The 16062-nt window shown below is 36.0% G+C and overlaps 1 protein-coding gene across 1 annotated transcript in view; it reads left to right on the forward strand.

Moving 5' to 3' along the window:
• TJP3 (tight junction protein 3) overlaps positions 1 to 16062 on the forward strand; it is a gene marked incomplete at its 5' end in the record, with an annotated part of 839650 nt that overhangs the window by 670110 nt on the left and 153478 nt on the right.

The following is a 16062-nucleotide window of genomic DNA, read 5'->3' on the forward strand; positions in this document are numbered from 1 at the left end:
CAAGTTTTTCACCCTAATTCCCTCTCAGGGAGAGTCACTGAGAGATGCTTTGGTCCATGTTTGACCCTCCAATTGCCTACACACCTACCCTTCTCTACTTCTAATCCCCAATTTTTTCAGAAAGCACTTTACTTTTGGCCTCTGGAAATGTAGTTTCCCTTCCTGTGATCTCACCTACTATGTCCTACTTGGATACTGGACCCCCAGTCAGAAATTGGATCTCATCCCTCGATGATGGCTCACCCAGACTTTCCAGGCCTCAAGTTGACTGCATGGTTTCTCCAGTTCTGATGATGGCTAGAGAGTCTTGACTTTCTTCTTCAGTTTAACTGAAATGAACACGGCCGCCAGGCAGAAAAGATCAACTTGAATTTATTATATAAAACCAAGTAAGCACTTTCGTCCTCAATATAGACTTCTTCAGACATTTAAAAATATCACATGATACAGCATTTATACCCCTGCAAAGTACATGATGCAATAGAAATTAAAAATGTAAAGTTGTATCATCCAAAATAATAAAATACAACTAAATTAACATCCAAATTTTACAAATAAAAGCACAATATAAAAAAATATAATAAGACGCACAAAACCCTCAATTTACTTCTTCAGCTTAACAGATTTTAATAGTCTTCCAGAAACCTGCAACCAGAAAGATATACAAGAGTAAATGGAAAAGATTTTCCTACTTTACTGCTCCCATTCCTGCTCTTTTTGACTTTCTGGCCCCAATTTTTTTCAAGGGGTTTCTAGTTTCTTCCACCATCTAAGTTCATCTAGCAACCATTTCTAGTTATCACCCCAGAGATGATGCTTCCCCTCTAGCTTTATCCAGACTATGGAAAGCATTCCTGAAGGGCACCTTTTTTTGTTTAGGCCTCAGATTAAAGGTCCTACTCCACCTTAGGATCTTACAATTGTGTTGAAAGCTTGGTTCAAACTGTTTGAACCTTCATCTAAATCTGACCTCCTGTTTTGTTCTTGGAAGACAATCTTCCTTATGACTATTACTATTGCTCGATTAGTTTCTGAATTCCAAGCACTGTCTTCAAAACAGCCTTTTCTGATTTTCCATAAAGATAGTTACCTTATGTATTAATCCATATTTTCTACCAAAAATAGCCTTTAAAATAAACATCAACCAAGTCATCAGTCTGCCAGTCGTCTTTCTGAATTTTTCCAGTAAAGGAGAGTACGTGCTTTATTTTTTGGATGTATGTACACAGCTTTGTTTCTGTCTTCACATAACAAGGATCTTAGAAAAAACTGACCAACTCTTTGTTTCCTTTGTATGCCACATATTGAGAAAAACAGTATCTAAAGTCACCTTAGCTAAATGGATATCAGATTGTATTTCTTAGGTTTACTCTCTGAGAGGTTTACCTCTAGCAAGATGCCCAATAGCTCAGTCTGCTAGATCTATGGCCACATTGTCTGCTTTCTGGGCCAGAGCTTCCATTGATTGATATTTGTACAGCAGCCACTTGGTCCAATGATCATACTTTTATTGCTCTCTACAAATTGGACATTATCTCCAGAAACTGGGCTGCTTTTGGTCCTGCGTTACTTCAGAGCATCCTTCCATGATGGCCAGCCAGGTTTATCAAAGGTGGGGACTCTGCCCCATTCGTTGAGGAATGAATGAAAATGGCAACATAAGATTTAAAAGTTATGTACTCACCATAACTATGCATCTTTGTTGTCCATTTACATTCGTCCACAACTTCCCACCCCTGCAATCCCGCCTCTTTTTCTTTGGGAGTGACTTGATAAAGTTTTTGGAACCACTGTTCCTGTGTGAGCCCCTATGTGATTTCTTTTCTTTTATAAACTGTATCCTAAATTAATATATAGTGATAGCAAATTCAATCTGAGGTAATACAGTAATAAGGCGTGTTATGGTTAAGGGAAAGAGCTCGAGAGTCAGATCCAAGAGTCTGGAATAAAAGTGGCCGAGTCAGATCCGAAGTTAGATTTGATACCCATTCATTGAGGAAGAATGAAAATATAGAGCAAAGATGCATAGTTATGGTGAGTACATAACTGTAATTAATTATATAATTAACAATATAAGTAGCATTGAATCTCTTATGGTGGAAATATCAGTGACAGTTTTCTTTCACAACATCTAAGGTTTCATGTGGTGCTATGCAGTAATTTGTCACTTGATTTTTTGAAGTGCTAAGTACATATGGAATATTGCTTATTGACGGAATTGCTAACAACCAGCAATATCTCCAATATAGAGTGATATAAATGGATATTGACAATTTTCTTGTCTTCTACCATGGCATTTCATGCCACATCCCTCAATGACATGTAGATTTCAGTTATAAAAATATAAACATAAATATGAATAATGTCAAACAGTGATTACGTTTTCCAGTGCAGGACATCCTATGTTTTCTAGTGCAGGACATCTTAGGATTAACAGCCTTAGTGTAATTTTGTTAAGTAATGCTTATTATTAGCTTTTGAGTCATTTAGCTAAAAAAAAAAAAAAAAAAAAAAAAAAAAAGCCAGACCTAAGGAAAAGACGACATAAGGAGCTGTGGATGTTAACTGAAAATGCACAAAAACCTGTTTCAGGCTTTAATGAGTTAAGGCATTTAATGTAACAGCAAATAATTTAGTTTATTTAAAGTTAGTCAGTGCACTAAGTTAATGTTTACAGAAAGCATACAAGGTGTTTTTCACATCTGGTAGGCAAACAGATACGAAAAGATCAGGTAGAAATTAGTGCAAGTGGGGGAACACAGGCTGCAAAATGCACTTTTATTATGGCTGACCGTAATTTTAGATTCGGTAATGTCTATGGTTATAGCCATCAGTTTGGGCCACTGTTTCCATCTGTAGAGGGTGAACATTTTTTGAAAATGTATTTTCTGCATTTGTTTTTAGAGGATGGTTGAGTTTTGAAAATATGTTTAGGGTTTTCAGTTTGAGTGTTTTTATTGAAACAAAAAGTCTTAAAATTTGACATAAGAGCAAATGCAGATGGGAGAAACCACCTACGTAAGAGATCAGCTGTCAAGCAACGTGTGCATGCAAACTAAAAGTTGGAAATATCCATCTAAAAACACTGTCATATATAACAGATGGGAGTAATAGCTTTCTGTTAGAATGACGAATTTGTCTGTGCTATCCTGGAATGTAAATAGCTTTACAGGCATAGGAAAAAAAAAAGTATTGGATTATATTATGAAGTGTACAGTTCAATAGCATTGCTGCAGAAAGACATTTGGATGGAAATGAACATGTGAATTTGACAAAATGATTTCAGGGTGCACATTCAGCAAAATATTAGGGACACAGGAAAAGGAGAATAATAATACTAGTTGCTAGAGAGGTTCCAGTAGTGATGAAGAGAAAAAAAGGGATGATGATGGTAGATAGATTTATGGTAGTAAAGGTTATTGGCTGGCATGTGCTTGTATTCCACCAAAAACTGCTATTATGGAGCTTAAGAGAATTTTGGAAAAATAATTTTCAACAGGGGATATTCATGGATGGTTACTGAGACATGATTTGCAAAAGTGCAGATGTATTAGGGAGACCTAGGGAAAAAAATACAACAAAAGAATGTAGATGTCTAAAGAAATATGAAAATGTTTGGTGTGGAAGATATGAATTCAGAAGCAAGAAGTTGGACAAAATTTACACATTTTTCTTAAGGGATCAAAAACAGGGCTAGAAATTGTATCTTACATGAGCATCTGTATTTAATTGAAAGTGCTGACATGCTTCCAATAATTCAGAACATGCAAAAGTTTTGACTTGCATCCAATAATTAATTCAGATCATGCACCAATAAAAACTAAAATAAAGATAGAGGATCATGAAGTAAAAATAAGACACTGGCCCTTTCCCATTTATCTGATAGAGAGAGCGAGCGAGAGGAATTTCAGGAATGGGTAGTGGAAGTGATTCATGGATTAGAATGGCTTTAATGCTCGTGCTTGAAACATTTGTATGTATGTATTGGGAAGGTAGAGATTTCTTCAGAAGAGATAACTAGTGAGTGGGATAAAAATGAAAATGGAGTTTAAAAGCATGGTAGGAGTAAGTGAGAATGAGATTTCGGGAAAAAAGTCATACAAATATTACAGAGTAAAAGGAATCTGATAGAGCAAGAGGAGAAGCAACTAGAAAAATTTAAAGGGAAAATAAGTGAGTATTGGGATAAGATGCATGAGGTTGGAAATGTTGCTGTTGTGCAACAATTTTTGAAAACTGCAAAGGCCAAAAACATTTAACACAATGACTTGGTTAACAGAAAGCAGAAGGGAGTGTTGCCAAACTTAGGGAGCGTATAACAATAAAAATAACCAGAGATCCAATGGCTGTATTAAAGATATTTTTTGAACATTTGTATAAAGCAGGGGAATGTGCAAACTAAGAAAAGGCACATTTATAAATATTTATGGAAGACGTCCTTACCACACCTGTTCTCCATATGCTTAACTCAAAACACAGTGGCAGACATATGGAAAACTGCTCTAGTCATACTCCTTCCCAAAGACCCTCAGACAGAGAAAAACAATGTCCACCCTATCTTCATCCTCCCTAAACTTTGGAAGTACTTACATAGATAACCTGCAACCAGCTGTCCACTTGCATCCAACTGTACCATTTCCTTTCAAACATCATGGATTCTGGCCTGACCAGAGCACAGTAATAGCACTATGGTCACTTACAGAGGAGATCCTTTTCAACATGGATAAAGGAAACTTTTCAATTGCAATCTCAATTGTCCTTCACTCTCCAAGAAATTGTTCGCTCCAACACAGTCACCTGGTTCTAAGATTTCTTAACAAGTAGGTATGTCATAATCAGAACAGTGTCATCCCTGTCACCTTACCAAAGCAGTGCCCCTTGACTCCATGGTCTTCCTACTGTTCATATATTTATTAACAAACTACCCTCTGACATCCCTAAACTTTTCATTCGACTATTCAAGCCCGCCTTCAGTCTGATCTCCATTCCCTTAATTATTGGCTAAACTACCATAAGCTATTGCTAAAATCCATCCAAAACAAAAAAGTATGGAACTTCACAAAAGCTGGAAATAAAACTCATTAAAATCTCAACCAGAGATCTATGTGGTATTCCAATATAAGCAACCATATCCTTTAAATACCTAAGTTTACAGCTAGATTAGTCATTTAACTTCCATAACCACACTGAAAACCAGGAAAAAAGATCAACTTTTTTTATTCTGGAAAATACCTCTATTTCTCTTCAGACCAGCAAGAGCTGTGAGAGGCAGGGATAGCTCAGCTCAACTACAGGCTCCTCATCATATTCACAGCCACTTAAAAAACACACAGAGCCACTCCGCAGTCCATTGAAAATAAAATCTGCTGATTTATTTCAAACTCACCCTCAGGAAGATCACTGTACTTAGCTCTCAGTCACATACACAGTAGAACTGCTACAAAAGAGTCTCTCTTCAAACTGTTTGAACCAAATCCCTCCCTGCCAAACTGCATAGTAAAAGCACCCCCGACAACCTCCACAACTTTATCATTTGACTCCTTTACTACAACCCCCCTTCTCTACTTGATTCCCTTACTACATCCCCCCATTTAAACTTCACTGTACCAAAAACTCCTCCATGCTTGTACCTAATATCAAGTGATCCCTCCCTTTGCTTAAATACATTGCCTCTTTCCACACTTTCAGAGCAGAACTTAAGACACATCCATCAAAAATGTAACTGCAAGTATTTTTCCACTGAACCTAACTTCTCCCTCACATACATCACTTTTGCTTCCAGTCTCTGTTCTCAACTGCTGCTTACCTCCCATATTTACTATGAAAATTAATCGTTTGTTTTTCTTAGTTAATATTTGCTTGTTCTTTCAATTGTTTGATAGACTTGGTACTTTCTGTGATTACTGTGTGTTTCTGAATCAGTTATGTTTTATTTTTCTGTGAATTTCTTCCCAGGCTGTGCCTGCAAATGGTCTATTGTGATCCATGTACTACCTCAGTAAACAAGCATACATAATTAATGTAAAGTTTAGAAGCAGATGAGGCTCGACAATTAATAGCTAAGATAGAAAGAAAGGAAATGAACATGGTGATGTACAATCTGTTAACAGGGAAGTCCCCAGAAACAGATGGTATACCTGTGGAAATTTAGAAGTTCAGAGGGAAGAAGGTAATAAAACTTTGGAAGGTTTTGTTTAACAGTATTTTAATTGGGGGTGGTGTACCACCATCTTGAATGAAAGCTGTGGTTAGCTATATTACCTAAAGAGGGGAAAGAACCTTCAGACCCAACTTTATATCAACCCATTTAAGTTTTTAACAATAGTTATAAAATATTTATGTATACTAGCTGAGGGAATGGCAAAAGTGTTGCCAATAATTGTGAGAGATGGACTGTTGTGGTTTTGTGGAGGGAAAATAGACATCTGACAACATTAATAGAACAGTAATCAAATATAAATACAAGAAAACACTGCTACTGCTGGTGGGTCTTGATGCAGACAAAAGCATTTGATAGTGTCTGCTGGGATTTTATGAGTAAGATGGTAGCAACATTTGGATTTCTTGATAGAATAGTAGAGTTATTGGGAGGCTATATGAATGGTTGGAGGCAAGAATTAAGGAAGAACAGTTCCACTCTGACAAGCTATGTTAGGAATAAGGCAGGGGTGCCCTCTTTCCCCTTTATTTGCTTTATATTTAGAACCATTGGCAAAAAATTGCATACTACAAGACAAGGAAGTTGTGTTTGAAAACAAGTAGTCCGGTTCTTTGTAGGCTGATGACTGAGGATAGGCAAGCCAGAAGGTGCTTTCCTTTATAGTAAGGGCTCCTTGGGCATTCAATATGTTAAACTTTTCTGAGACTTTGGCGTGATATAATATGACTCCTTATAGAAGAGTCTGTTCAATAGGATGTGCACATCTCAGTATGTACATACTTGTGAAAAGTTCTTGAAGAAGCTAATAGGTAAAAGTGACAACATCCACACTGAATGGATGATGCACTGCACGTGTCCTTGGACCTCTGCTTTCATGGTCTGATTCTTAGCTATGATATGCCCATTCTGCAGAAGCCAGAAACTAAGGGGACTTGTTCCATGTAAGATATTGGTGGGGGGGGGGGGGCAGAGCAGGCTGGACATAGATGACAGCAGTGAATATCTACATACCAAACCCATCTGCTGTCATGGTAATGGATAATTTGTCAGATTTCAGCTGACGTCTATATTGAGCAAATGTCTGTGTATCAAGTTGTTTGTACTTAACCTACATAAGCCTGGTGTAGTGAATGTAAACAAAACTGTCTTTAAAACTAATTGTTATTGACTGCCCTCAAGGTCAGTTCTTAGTTTTAAAGGGTCAAGAGACTAACTCACTCTTAGAGCAAAAAGTGTTGAAAACTATGACACAGGTTCAAATGGAGATGAGAAGACACGGCTACGTCAAAAATCTGCCTGCAAAACAGTATGTGCATGTAAGAGAAAAAGTCTTGGGACTTGCTTTACTGGGCTGGATGCTTTGTTTTTAGTTTACCTGTTTAAAGCCAATGTTGGTAAAATGTGGTGGTTTGGTGTTTCATGGTTAATTGTCTAGACATAGTAAGGACTTAAATATAATGCTGTTGGCTGCTTAAAATAGCAATTACAAGAAAATGGAAATCAGAATCTAAAACTGTAGTTGAAGTACTGAATATTGTTAGAGATAAAAGAACTGGAAGTGAGATCTTCAGGAAAGAGAAGGAGCCAATTACAGACAAATGAATGGAAGTTGGGAAAACAATGGATACAGTATAATGTTCAGGGTGAAGAATGTCAGCATAATCCTCCTCCCTCGCCAGCAGCTCCCTACTACCAGAAAGCTACAATTTTTATCTTTTTTATCTTATCTTCTCTTCTATCAGTATTGGAGACCATTTAGGAATTAATTATATTATTTTTTCCATTTTTCTTGGTCCCTAATATTGTACCGAATATCCATCCCTGTAACCCTGTCTTTATGAAATTCACATGCTTATTTCTCTTAATTTCTATATGAACGCACTTCTACAGTATTACTGTCTGCACCCTACATTTCTTAATATAATTCACTATTCTTCCCTTTTTGTCTATACCTGTAAGACCATTCACATTCCAAGATAACATGGACAGAGTAACCATTATGACAGAAAGCTATTGATCCCTCTATTGTACATGCAAGTTCTTTTGAAAGTGTTTCCCAACTTTTATCTTGCATGCATAAGCTGTCTGGCAGGCTGATCTTTTATATAATTGTTTCTTCTCTTCTCCATTTTGATGTATGAAAAACCTCAGACAAAAAAATATTTTCATAACCCTCCATCCTTTATTAACTTAGAACAAACACACAACTATTTAAATTTTAAACAAATGGTTTAACCCTATGTTTAGGGGAAGTTTTTACATCATTGGTACTTACAGGTTCCCCTCTTATTTTCTTAGAGTAATATATCAAAAACCTTTATTTCCCCCAGCTGAATGTCAAACAAATACATTTTACTGAGAAATGTCAGACCCAGCCATCAACTGGTCCCCCTTCATATTCAACAATTATGCCCAGTGCTTACTTGTCATTATCAATTCCAGATCCCTGGACCAAACAGCCTTCCTACTAGAGACGTAAACCTCCTACACCTTGTCTTAACTACCTCCCCTGCCCTCTGCCAAGCTCTACAAGTACCACTTTCCTTATTTGATCAAACCACTTTGCTGTCACTTTTTCTGTCAAAACCAGCTTCCCTAGCCACTGTAGTCCTAGCAGTCCAACTACATTCAGTATACTCAACATAATAATCCTATGAGATTTTATTGGCCTTTCAAAACAAAGAATAAATGGTCCAATCACCCAGAAGCCAATATCACTGACACCATACTTAAACTGAGGCCAAGTTGGCTAGTAAGGATTACAGTGATTCTAGCCGTAAAAAATTAGGGTAAATTCCCGATGTCAAAAACATTGCAAACAAAATGCTGGCCATAGAAACAGGGTCTAGGAAAAAGAATAGTCATCTGTTTGGCATACGTATAACATGAAACAATGCAGATGGTCTATATGCAACTTTGCCAAAAACGTTTCATCAGGTGTTAAACGTTAGTCAAGTTTGAAAGAAGAAATTCAACAAATACTATTTGTATCATTATCTTCGAGCACCTTCTTTTCAAGTGTTTTTGTCAAAGGCTATTAGATCATTTGTTGTGAAGTTAGAGATCCACTGATCATGATAGAAAACTCTCTGTTTCTGTCTGCAAGTGAAGGATTTAGCTGTATGATGTAATGATTTCTATATCTGCTGACATTCTAGTAGAAGTAGAGAGATCTTTTACTACCATTAGGAAAATGTTTTGGGTAGAAAATGTTATCCTTTTTTGTATTTCCTGATAGACATAAGTTCCTGTGGAAGAGAGTACCTCTTGTATTTTATCAGGAAGAAAGAAACAATGAACGGTCAGCCCTGAGTTAATTATCTGTCTCACTGCTTTGATCTAAAAGTCCTATCCCCAACATACATGCTCATGGAGCTTTATACTAGGACATATATCTTTTTTGTTGCTATTTGTATTTTTCTCTCTCTTTTCTCCACTTTTTCCCCCTTGAATATGTTCAGCACTTTTAAATACTAAATAATTCACCCCATAGCAAGAGAGTTCATGTGTAATGTTAAAGCCAAAGAGCATATTTTCCTTGTAATACAATGACCGATGTGAGAACATTTTCTGTAATAGTCATTAAATGTGAATGAAACATAAATAGATATGTTTTTTGAGATAGTGAAGGAAAGAAAAAATCTAATATTTCCCAAAACCCATCTACATGATGTATGGGTGTAATTGGCTTCAAAATATGGATAAAGCATTTGCTCAATAATGTTGGCAAAAAAAGGTCTTATGAGGTATTGAGTTTGATCAAGACTTCATTCCTTATGAGATGACAGACATTGTAGCATTTAGGATAGAGTACTTCTAGTACTTTTGGGTTACAATATCCGTAATATCACACTTGCTTCAGTATATGCCTCTTTCATTGATTATAGGTTCATAGGTATTTACTAGGCTATTGATCTATGAAGATATTAAGGCTAGTCTTACATTCCCATAGTAGTTTTTAGCACCTGTGTTTTGCATACAGATAATCCAGAGATAGGCTGAACAAGGATATGTTGGGACATTTAAGTGTTTCCCCTGTCACAGTAGACACAAATGCTAGACATGGAGTGAATTTGAGGTTATGCATCCATTTGTCCAAATTATATCTTAATAGAGTAAGAGAATTTCTTATTTTATGTGGAGTTAGTTCCATAGAAATGGTATTATCTCTGGTACAAATCTGCATCTCCAACTGTTTTATTTATTCTGCAAAAGAGATTGATATCACTTGAGCAGATGTGTAATAGGTCTGACAGAATTGGTTCTGCTGAAGCTGTATATGCAAGCCAGTGGTCACTTCTCAGTTGTCTGAAAGATACTCAGAAGATGGACCAGGCTTTGTGCTGGTTGGCATATTTTTTTTTATGAATTATAACCTTGACTTTTTTTTTGTGAGAAAGCATTGTGTTCCTTCCCAGATATGACAAGTGCTTGGTCAGGCACATACTGAAAGGGCAGTATACTCAATGACCAGCATAATAAGTGCTGAGTACATGGAACAGAACAGTTACATCTCCTGATCTGGATACAATACCTTTAGTTATCTGTGTAATTAAAAGGACTTCCTTACAACAGTGGATATGTAGTGATCAAAGGACGGTTCATTGTCAACACCGATTCCGAGTCCTTAACTGTGAGATCAGTTTGCAAGGGTGTGTTGTCAGTATGATAGTTACAAGGAGAGTCTTGCATTTAGTTTTAATCCATGATTTTGACACCAGCTATTTGTTTGGGATAGGTCATCTTGGAGGATCTTGGTGCCCTCTCGAGAGTTTAAACTTTGTCCACCACAAACCCTTAATGTTAGCTTTGACCTCCAAGAAGTAAATGACAGAGGACTGGCTGAAGGACTGAACTCTGGGGTACACTGCTAGTTGCAGGCCTTTTGAAGTAGGTATAACCACCTATGCTAACTTCTTGGGTTCTGTTTGTGAGACAAACTGCTATGCAGTGAGTATGAACATTATGAAGTGTTCTTACAAGATTTGAATGCTGGGTTACAAAAATTAAGCAGTGTTAGATTGTTGTTGCCTGGAGACTGGAATGTTGTTTTGATACTGCATTAGACAGCTTTTGTGTTCCTTTGTCTCCACCTTATCAAGTGAAAAATGATCAATTATTCCACAATATTAGCCACCATAAAAACATGCATGATATTTGGCATATCCGTAATCCCTTAACTAGACAATATACTAGTGTACAAGAAGGTGCTAAGCTCAGTTCAGTTATACATTCCTTTTCGGGAACATCTGATTTAGTTTATCACATGAATAACTGTATGCATGTATATTACCCGAATACTGATCACTTTTCTCTTGGTACAGATATTCATAAGAAACTAGGTAACAGTCAACATTTAAAAAGGAAATTGTTACACACTGATTTTCAAGTACAGCCATCAAATTTTATTTGCATTTTTAAAACTGTACAGTTTTGAACTGATAAGCAGCTTGCTTTGCCATTTGGGCTTAAATGAGATGCCTTTAGGACAACAATTTATGGCCACATACAAGCACACATAATAGCAAATGACCATACTGTTTGAAATCAGATCAGGGAAATAGAACAAACTGTGGCCATGAGTAAGTTGATAGATGTCAGATATAGTAAATATGTGGAAAATTGCAAAGCAAAAACTCTTAATAGGTTCTTGCTAAAACATTAAGAAGTGCAAAACTAATGGAGTTTAAATATGACAAATGATAAAAGGAATAACGCAAGAGCAAGTTGTGGTTCAGGAAGGAAAGTGAACATTAGTTTCTCTCCGGAAGTTCCATAGTTTTAGTATTAAATCCCTTTAAGTCTTTGAAATAAGTTGCCTTGAGTCAGTATTCATTTAAAAGCTTTATTTGAATTGGTGCTTTCATTTTATAGACTTCGACAGATTAGGAATAAGATGAAAGGCTAATCCAAATAATGTCTTTAATTAAATACTGACTCAAGTTGACTTATTTTGAAGAATTAATGGGATTTAATATGAACACTTTGGAACTTCCTGACAGAAGCTAAGGTAAATTGTCCCTCCTGAACCACAGCCTGCTCTTGAGCTACTCCCTTTAACATTTGTTCTGTTCATCCTAGCTGGGGTCTCGCAGCAACCCCAGGTTGGTTTAGCTTGGATCAGGCTGATTCCACCACTTGAAACCTTTACTTTTGTTACAGTTTAAATATGAATATGAGATATGCACATTTTTTTACAAAGTTGGAAAATATCCTTTGTGTAGTTTCAGCTGGTTCTGAAACTGTCATGTGATATAACAACAAAGGTGATTTGATCTTCATCTCCATTCCACATGTAGTAGTTTATTGGAAATAATGGATTAAGCATCAACTGGCTTTACAAGAGTGGTTGTGTATGTGAGCATGCCTGTTCTCAATCCAGTTATAAATTGGAATTGTGGGATATTCAGTTGGCAGTTGAAGTGTAACGCAAATAAGTCACTTGGGTCTGCCCACTTTATAACTGAATTTTATAAGAAATATACTGATTTATATTTATATTTCTTACCTTCTAAATTTGATTCAGTGCAGGTCAATTCCAGGATAGGCAATATCAAATTCCAGGTGAGAGGCCATATCATTAACATGCAAGGTTGTTAAAGTAGGTGATGCAATCTCAATTTTAAATACAGGTTGCATAATTATTGTGAAATCAGTAAGTAAGCAAGAAATTCAGCATTTCAATTACATTTTAATATGTATGGGTGTTGTCACGGTTGATCAATGTATAAGGCTAATAAATATTTACATGCCATAATTTTTATTGAAAATTCCAAAGTTACACTGTCTCCAGTGATTGTACAGGCTGAAGTTACAAAAGCTTTTGATATAATTAATCAGACATTTACATTTAGGTGTTTACGTTATGATAATTGTCCCTTGGATTTAAAACCTATGTCACAGTGTCTATATAATATGTTTCTGTGTGTAATAATTAGTATAACATTTCTTCACAACTTAAGCCAACTGTGGTCTGACAGGGATGTCCTTTTTCTGTCTCTTTGATCATGTTGGCAACTAGACTATTTCATATAAATTGCTCAGAATTAGTTCATGTCAGAATTGATAAAATCCAGCATATATTGTTACTGTGTACCTTTGATTTGGTATTATTGGGAACTGCTATGAGAACTTCAAAAGAATACAAAAGATGTTTGTACGGACATAAGGTGGTGTTATCAGGAAAACAGTTGTGAGAAATCTAAATACTTGCTGTGTTCGGAAACACCGAATTCTGAATATGGTACTTGAATTTCTAAAATTGTAAGTGTGGAAGTTTTGTGTGTATAATTTGAACTTAATCGCAGTGCTGGAGGGTTTCCTAGCTGAAAGAATAAACCTCTTAAGGGAAAACTCAACACCTGTCTGTACAGAGGCTTTTGTTGGCCCAATGAAAATGATGCCAACGTGGTATGCTGTGGTGTTTGGTTTGAGTCCCAAATGAGAGGTTATATTATCCTTTCATTTGTATGATATTGGCATAACAGTTGATATTTGACAGGGTCTTCTGCATTGGATGCTTTTTCCCCCATTCAGCACCACCCTTTCTCTAGTGAATTCTTACTACATTCCTAATGTGCAGTAATAAAACCTATATGTAAACTGTCAACTTTATTATTGATATCTTGTTTAGTGTTTGTATATGGAAGGCATTCAGAATAAGAATCACTAGTGGCTATGTTCAAGCCTTCTAATCCTGTATTGGCTTTATAGGTTCATAGATTAGTACTAGGCCAACTGTCCTTGCGAGCCATTTTAAGCCTAGCCAATTATCCCTTGTGACACTCAAACCCTGCACCTTGTGTTTGTAAGGCAAACGCCTTAACCATTAGGCCACCCTCCCAACCCTACTTCAGTTCCTGGAGTAATTTTGCACTTAAAACAAATAAATGAAGAATGCACTATTACTTATTCACTCTTTCATTTAGAGTTGTTTTGTTCCACCATTACAGACGATGGTAGACATTATCTCAGTATACAAGGGAAATTTGTGATGCATCCAGCTAAATATAGGCTTGCAAGTCTCTTATTTTTTGATGAAGTATTTTGAAAGATTTATTCTGAGTAGCCTAACAGACCACCTAGAATGTTAATACCAACTTGACTTAATAGCCTGTTAGACCTTGTTTACTTTTTTTACATTTGCATTAATAAGGTTTGGCATCAAGGTAATGAAACATCAGTATTTTGTATTGGTTTAGCCAAAGCTTGAGGCAGTAATGAAATGATTATTCATGCTGAGTATAAACTGGTTTACACATGCAAATGTTTATTTTCTAATTAAAAGCAAGTCATACAGTTGGCACAGCATTCACTGTGGTATACATCAGGGCTAAACTAGTAGTCTGGTTCTTTTTAATATATATATTTTTTTCAGATTTGAGTATTAGGGAGTGCTATTTATATAAATTTGCAGAAGTGCGGTGTGTGTGTGACCATAAATTACATACAAGATGTCCAGTTAGCTTTCAGTGAACTGAATGGTTAATGTGAGTCTAACCATATAATAGTTAACATTGATAAGCCATTTTACATAGGGTGATCCAAAATCCATATCTTTTTACCACTGAAAATGTATAAAATGGGTAAAATAGTCCATTGATCTGGGTACCGTTCCAGGGAATAACCTCCGTTTCAATAATAATAATACAGCATTTGTTATCAGAAAGTCTTCTGCTGTAATCCATAAAATATTAAAAAATATAACAGCTGGAAGCTGAATGTTTTGCTGCTATTTATAAATCCTTAATATGGCCTGTCTTGGAGTATAGAATTGTGTGTCACTATAACAAATCTTTTCTTTCACAGATGATGCAGCGGTATTTACACAAAAAGATCTGTAATGTGAAAAGGTCTTTAACAGAGATTATTGACAGGTTAAGACTAGGATTTATAATATCTTTCTGGATATTAAGAATAATTTATAGCTAGAAATGTATCATCTTAAAATATATAATACAGCTAGAGCAATAAATGAAAATGGACTACTGTTAGTCACCATTTCACTGCATCATACCTCTCAACCACTTAGAGCAAGAAATCTGGACAAAGCCATAAATAAAAGTGGGACAAAGGCCCCAAAATAGGGACAATTTTTAGATATTGCTCTTACAAACTTAGAAAGTTGATAGAATAACAGGTTTTGCATTAGCATGAATTTTCTGAAGGGTATGAAGTCTGAAACTCAAATGTCTGTCATTATTTTCTAACTTCAGTCTTTAATTACTTGCCACTAATTTGCCAGAAAACCACAATTTTATAAAAATGGACCAAAAATATGAGACCGAAATCTGGACATTCGGTGAAATCTGTACAACTGAGAGATATGCACTGCACTAAGAGAAAGGGGGAGTGCATTTCCAGTACATTTTTCAAGATTATTAAACCTGCAGCCACTGTTTTTAGGAGTGGCTCGAACTCTGTTTTCAGTAAAGAGATTGCATTAATGGAAAGTAATAAATACATCTGTAATTAGTTTATTAGTTCATAATGACCTTGGTCATGAAATAGATGATCTATCATGTAACCAAGAATTGGCATCAGTGAAAGAAAATGTGCAAACCTCTAAAACAAAGAACAAACAGTGTAAGCTAGAGTGGTATGGTGTCACAAGTATAGCATCCTAGGTTTCTCAACAGTTTCATGCAAGCAGGTACAGAATGGATAACCTGACTTTTATTCCTCTTCCAGATCAAATATACTTATGAGTGGTGATTAAATGGTGAGTGACTGTAAAAACAGAGGTCTTCTTTTTTTTTTTTTTTTTTTTATTAATTTCCTTTTGTGGCTTCCATTCCTTTTCTCAGCATTTTGCCCGTTCGTCATTACTAGGTTCTAATTTATCCCAAGCTATGTCCAATGAACAATTGTTCAGAGGAAAAACTTACTGTATTGAGGGTATA

Source organism: Protopterus annectens, chromosome 13.part0 (genome assembly GCF_019279795.1).
Source record: "Protopterus annectens isolate FY-2018-M chromosome 13.part0, PAN1.0, whole genome shotgun sequence".
In the NCBI taxonomy this organism is placed as follows: Eukaryota; Metazoa; Chordata; order Ceratodontiformes; family Protopteridae; genus Protopterus; species Protopterus annectens.